Source organism: Rana temporaria, chromosome 1, assembly GCF_905171775.1.
Source record: "Rana temporaria chromosome 1, aRanTem1.1, whole genome shotgun sequence".
In the NCBI taxonomy this organism is placed as follows: Eukaryota; Metazoa; Chordata; class Amphibia; order Anura; family Ranidae; genus Rana; species Rana temporaria.
In genome coordinates, this window is record NC_053489.1 from 203,975,966 (window position 1) to 203,982,570 (window position 6,605).

The 6,605-nt window shown below is 43.7% G+C and overlaps 1 long non-coding RNA gene across 1 annotated transcript; it reads left to right on the forward strand.

Annotated features, from left to right (window-relative positions):
- Positions 1-1,896: 1,896 nt before the first annotated feature.
- On the forward strand, positions 1,897-6,351 carry LOC120935745. Its single transcript, XR_005748512.1, has 2 exons — positions 1,897-2,119; positions 4,909-6,351. It is a non-coding gene; the product is annotated as an uncharacterized LOC120935745 (long non-coding RNA).
- Positions 6,352-6,605: the final 254 nt, after the last annotated feature.

A 6,605-nucleotide genomic window follows, 5' to 3' on the forward strand; every position in this document is an offset into this window, starting at 1 on the left:
GGGCCCGGTAATCTCTACCATGATATGTGCACGGAAGTCCACTTCTCGAAAAATTTATCATCGTACATGGAAAGCATACATCTCTATGTGTGAGGAGATGAAGTGGCACCCCCGTACTTACGTGGTGTCCCGGATCCTGCTGTTCCTACAGCGGGGAGTGGACCAGGCTCTTGCCTTGAGCACGATCAAGAGTCGGATTTCTGCTCTGGCTGTTTATTTTCAGCGTCCCGTGGCAGCGCACTCTTTGGTTCGCACGTTTGTGCAGGGGGTCCGGCATGTGGGACTTGAACTTGGTCCTCTCGGCGCTTCAGCGTGCCCCCTTTGAGGACATTCGGGAGATCCCCTTGCTGACTTTGTCGCAGAAGGTGGTCTTTCTGGTAGCTATTACCTCTATCAGACGAGTGTCTGAGCTGGCGGCCTTGTCTTGCAAGGCCCCCTACTTGGTCATCCATCAGGATAAGGCGGTGCTGCGCCCGCGACCTTCTTTTCTTCCGAAGGTCGTTTCGGCCTTTCACATTAACGAGGACATTGTTGTTCAATCATTATGTCCTCAGCCGAAGAACCCGAAGGAAGCCGTTTTACATTCTCTGGATGTGGTTCGGGCCCTTCGAGTTTACTTGTCGGCGACAGCTCCGTTCCGGAAGTCGGACTCGCTGTTCGTGTCTGTGTCCGGTCCCAGTAAGGGCCTGGCAGTCTCGTCGGCCACCATTTCCAGGTGGATCCGACAGGTTGTGCTTCAGGCCTACGCCCTGAAGGGGCGGGCGCCTCCCTTTCGGGTCACGGCGCATTCGACCAGGGCGATTGGAGCCTCCTGGGCTTTCCGACACCAAGCCTCTGTGTTACAGGTGTGTAAGGCTGCGACCTGGTCGTCGGTCCACACTTTTTCAAAGTTTTATAAGGTGGATGTGAGTGCATCTTCTGATGCCTCATTCGGCCGCAGGGTGTTACAGGCGGCAGTTTAAGGTTGGAGTTCCTCCGTTGAGTAACTCCGGTTTTGTTTGGGGTGTAACCTGTTGTTTGCTGTGTTATTTTTCCCACCCCTCGTTTTTTTGACACTGCTTGGGGACGTCCCTAAGGTCAAAGGATGCTGTGTCCGTCTATGAACGAAAGAGAAAAAAGGATTTTTGTACTCACCGTAAAATCCATTTCTCTGAGTTCATAGACGGACACAGCACCCACCCCTCCTTGGTTTGTACTGCTTGTTACGAACTGAAGCTGCTGGAGCAGGGTGTGGGTTATGCCTGGGGGAGCCACGCCCCCTGGGAGGAGCGGCATGAAGGAAAGTTTTAACACCTTGGGTGCTGTAAGAATTCTGCCTAAAATCTCCTGGTAGGAGGAACATAACCCTAAGGTCAAAGGATGCTGTGTCCGTCTATGAACTCAGAGAAATGGATTTTACGGTGAGTACAAAAATCCTTTTTTTTCATCCAGAAAAACAATTCTGGAGCCCCTCACATATGTGAGACCCCTGTGTTCTCACTAGCATAGCAGGGTAAAAGATCAATCCAAAAGGCAGGCAAAAAACGTGGTCAAACAGTCCAGGGTCAGTTCCAGAGCAGGCAGAGGTAGGTACAGTTAAGCGTTAGGCAGAAGCGTGGTCGTATAACAGACCAGGGTCAATTCCAGAGCAGGCAGAGGTAGGTACAGTTAAGCGTTGGGCAGAAGCGTGGTCGTAAAACAAGCCAGGGTCAGTTCCGGAGATGGCAGAGGTATTTTTAGCGTTAGGCAAAAGCGTGGTTGTATAACAGTCCAGGGTCTGTTCCGGAGAAGGCAGAGGTATGTACAGTGCAGTGGCATCAGGGGTGTGGAGGAAAATGACAGGAAATTTGATTTTTTTTTACCTAATAATCTGGAGCAGTATGGTAACGGCGGAAACATACACCTAAACAGAGGCCTGGTTGGGAAGGACAATCGGGACAATAAACTGTGGTGTCTCTTCTGACACACCCGGCATCTCTTCTGGCGTTTGTGCCCATTTTCAAGCACCTTACTGGATGGGACGCCCGTGGAGCGCACACGTCACTTCTGGATCGCCGCCCTCAGGGCGGGACAACAGCGGCGATCCGGAAGTGACGTGTGCCCTCCATGTGTGCGCTCCACGGGCGTCCCATCCAGTAAGGTGAAATAAAGAAATATAATATGTGCATCAAGTGCCAATATAAAACCACAGCGCTATGAGAATAAATAAATATTCAAATCTAAATATACAAGTGTACAAAGTGATATCACAATTATAAGCGAATAAACTCATATATATGAAAACATGCTAAAAAAGTGAAAAAAGTTCGTGATGTTACAAAAACGTGAAGTATTTAAAGGAAAGTTCGTGTGACTTCAAAAAAGTTGTTCCACTCTTCCAGGGTGCATATGTTGTCGAACAGTAAAAATACACAACAGGGGGAAATGTCAAGTAGTAGGAAGTGATGGCAGTCCGTTTGAGATTAAAGAGTTTAGCACGTGTAACTCCTCCTACGTGGTTTATTTACTTTGGTGTCCATGTGGTCTACTCTATGTGGGGAGAACCAAGAGATTGCTTAGGGTGCGAATCGCTGAACATCTAGCGAACATAAAAAAGGGCTTTGAATATCATAGCGTCTCGATGCATTTTAAAAAGAGACATAAACAGGATCCATCTTTAATCCAATTCTGTGGCATTGACGTGGTATATTTCGGTTGGAGGGGTTCAAATAGAATAAGGGACCTCTCACAGCGCGAAACCCAGTGGATATATCTGCTTAAATGTCTTCAGCCTCGGGGGTTAAATATAGAGGTTGACCTCAACTGTTTTATTAATAACTCTTGAGATATACAGCCTCTCTACCATATTCTCCACATTCAGGTGTTTATCTATATCATTTATATATGCTATGGGTGAATATAAAAATATATATTTTTTCTTCTATTGTTCGTTTCTGGGTTGTATCCAACTACTGAACTGTAAGATATTAAGCTAATTAGCATGGGTGATACCAGTTTAAACCCTTTTCTCTACAGTTATCAGTATTATGGTCAGACACCTAGATTCTATTTAATTTAATTTATCTGGTCATTTTGATGTCTGGTACTCATGTAAATTGGTTTATCCGTAATCAATATTGACTATTGACCATTCATTCCATGATTAATCGTTTAATATTTAATTTTAATTTATGTGCTCACTCATATGCACGAGAGTTACTTAAAGGCACATTGATCCGAATGATTGGCTCTTGGTACTCTCGTGGTAATGTGTAGATGTATACATCATATTTTAATACATTAATTTTATACATAATTTATATATTTAAAGTACTTTTGTTCAAAGTATATTTTTATATATTTTTTTATATGCATATCAGATCAAAGTTATAGTGCTAATTTTAACTTCCAATAATGTATGTATTTTATTTACCTAATGAATGTATGACTAGTATTGAGATGTGTGCCATGACTGAGGATTGGTGGTCACGGGGACTCTCGAGAGACCGCCCCCCTTTTTAAGATCAATCTTTAAGATCAAGTTTTATCCCCAGTATTTGGTAATTGTTATTATGCTCACACACTCTCATTTTTTAATACTAATTTGGTAGTTTTTGTAAACTGCTGTGTGATATGTCTGTGTACTAGATGTACACTGCACTTCCGTCTGGGCTTATGCTGCGAAGATTGTCTATTGGCTACGGGGTACACGTGACTAGTTGGTCGCGTTCCCCGTTGTCAGGACAACGCGGCACCCTGACGATAGCTTATGCTCATTCGTCATCTTCTGGCAAGGCGATTGGATACAAGAGAAGCGCAGCAGGATTGGTTGCGCTCATCGCAGCTGAAGTGACGAGTGAGACGCTATACACAACTCCCGCCCATAGAAACGGCGATGCTCTCACCCCATTGGACGCGGAATCACACGTGATCGGGTGACGCTTTCGCTATCAGATGATACGATGCACACACGCAAGGGGCGGTGTGTTAATCGTCACTCTCTGATTTTATTCGGTGCTACTATCCCTGAGCATATATAAAAGAGGGAAATGGGGGATTCGGCCATACCCATGAATAAGACAGGAAGTCGAAACATGTCGGGGCGTGGCCTAATCCATGTTTGAAAAAAGTTACAAGTTACATCTAGGACTGTTTGTAGCCATCTCTTAGCTGGTTTGCACTATCGAGCTAAGGAGGTATCGTTTGAAGTGATATGCTGTGCCAAGGATTGTGGTGAGATCATCCAGTTAATCGAGGGTCCGCCGTGACCACTGTTATCTGCAGTTAAGGAGTTTGAAGTGTGCAGTGATCTGTTATCACACAAAGCTGGTTTTGTGAGTGCAACTTTTGAAGGTTCATTTGAGTGTTTTAATAAACTGGTCTTACGTTTTTACACTATTGTGCACTTTCTTTCCTTTTTTTGCATTTTATTTTGGAAATATCCTCGTTATCGACACTGGGATTCATATTGATGACACCTTGGAGATACTCTTGCTATAAGCTCATTAGCCAAACACGAGAGTGGGAGGCATAATTTTGTGGTGAGTGTCCACTGTGAGGGGGATTGGAGCACTGAACACTGAGGTGTGGTGGAAGTCCTGGAAGAGTGGAACAACTTTTTTGAAGTCACACGAACTTTCCTTTAAATACTTCACGTTTTTGTAACATCACAAACTTTTTTCACTTTTTTAGCATGTTTTCATATATATGAGTTTATTCGCTTATAATTGTGATATCACTTTGTACACTTGTATATTTAGATTTGAATATTTATTTATTCTCATAGCGCTGTGGTTTTATATTGGCACTTGATGCACATATTATATTTCTTTATTTCACATATTATTTATCTAAACAGCAGCTAGGCGCTTCAACTTCTTTCCATTTGGCGCAGTAGTGGGTTATCAGTCGGGCGCAGTTTTTGATACCCCAAACATTACATCCAGTAAGGTGCTTAGCGTTTTTGTACTGCTACTATCCTCTGGGGAATCGGACACCAGTCGGAAGACACTGCCACTTTCGTACCATGCTTGTTTACATCTACTAAACGGTACGTGCATTCGGAGCGGGGGTCGTTTTATGTGAAGGGATTGTTTCTTTTTAAGAATAATAAACGAGTTTACACTATGTCTGGTACCCTTTTGTGTTTTTATGTGGAGCTCTGCCTGCATTGACCCCAACTTGAGAACGGATGATCCAGTGCAAAGATACCCTTTACTGCCTATAATCTATCATTCTGGTGAGTGAGTACCCCTAAGGGGAGTGTGCCCCACGCGTGGTGACTTTTCTGGGAAAAGGTGTAGGATTACTATAGCCTGTCTTCACTTATAAGATCTTCAAATCCGTCACCAGATGAATGCTACATATGAAATTGGACATTATCAACCAATAATCAAGCGCTGTTTTTCCATTTTGGACTATTTTTGTTCTTTTATTTTGATTTTTTTATATATGTTTTGCTGCATGTGTCTTTGACAGTGCGTTTAAATAGCTGCTCTCACACAATTACCTGTTTTGTTCTTTGGATAGAATATGGTAACATATCCATGGTTCTAATTGTACTGTTGAGTCACTAAGATAATTTCGGTTATCCGATACGACCACTAATATTGATTGGTTGTCTTAATCAATATATCATTAATTACTTCGCACCAAGGCGCTGAGTTGTGCCACTAGGCCTGGTGTTGCACTTTTATTTTAGTTATAGAAGGCCAAACTGAAAAAATAAATGTACACTTTTTTGTACCAGTGACGGGATTTTCTTGAGGGAAGGTAGGATTCAATCATCTGATCGTTGAAGTACACTCCTCCCATAAACAAATTGTAATCGTAGACACAAGATGGTTTCTGGACTGGGCCTTTTCTTTTGGGGACTTCCACGTAGGTGTTGTCGTGGATGGTGGTGAGCATGTGGACGTCTCGTTTGTCCCTCCACTTGACAGCCAATAGCTCCTGGTTCCGCAAAGATGACGTCTCTCCTCGTCTTAGCTTCTGATTGACCAATTTTTGTGGGAAGCCCTTTCTGTTGGTTCTTACTGTGCCACATGCTGGGGTGTCTCTCCGGTGTAGATTGTGAAACGGGCAAGCTGGTATAAAAATTGTCCACATAAAAGTGGTATCCCTTTCCAAGGAGCGGATAGATAAGCTCCCAGACCACTTTTCCACTGCTTCCAATATACTCTGGGCATTCGGGGGGGATGCAGTTGGGAGTCCTTCCCTTCATATACAAGGAAAGAGTAGATGTACCCCATGTCTCGGTCGCACAGTTTGTACATTTTCACCCCATATCGGGCCCTTTTGCTGGGGATGAACTGTTTGATGCCCAGCCTGCCGGAGAATTTCACAAGGGACTCAACTATGGATATATTCTGTTCAGGGGTATATAACGGGGAATTTTTCAGAGAAAAAAATTAGGAGTGGCCGAATTTTAAATAATTTGTCAAAAGAAGGGTCATTTCTGGGAGGGGCACTGGGTGTTATCATTATAGTGGAGGAACCGTAGAATCATAAATTATCGCGATTTGGTCATACGGGATGAGAAGACTGGCATGTGGTGGATGGCTTTGGTAGACCAATAGGAGTAGGATTGTTTTTTTTTTGAGAGACCCATATTGAAGGTTAGGCCTAAAAATATTTTGAGCTCCTCT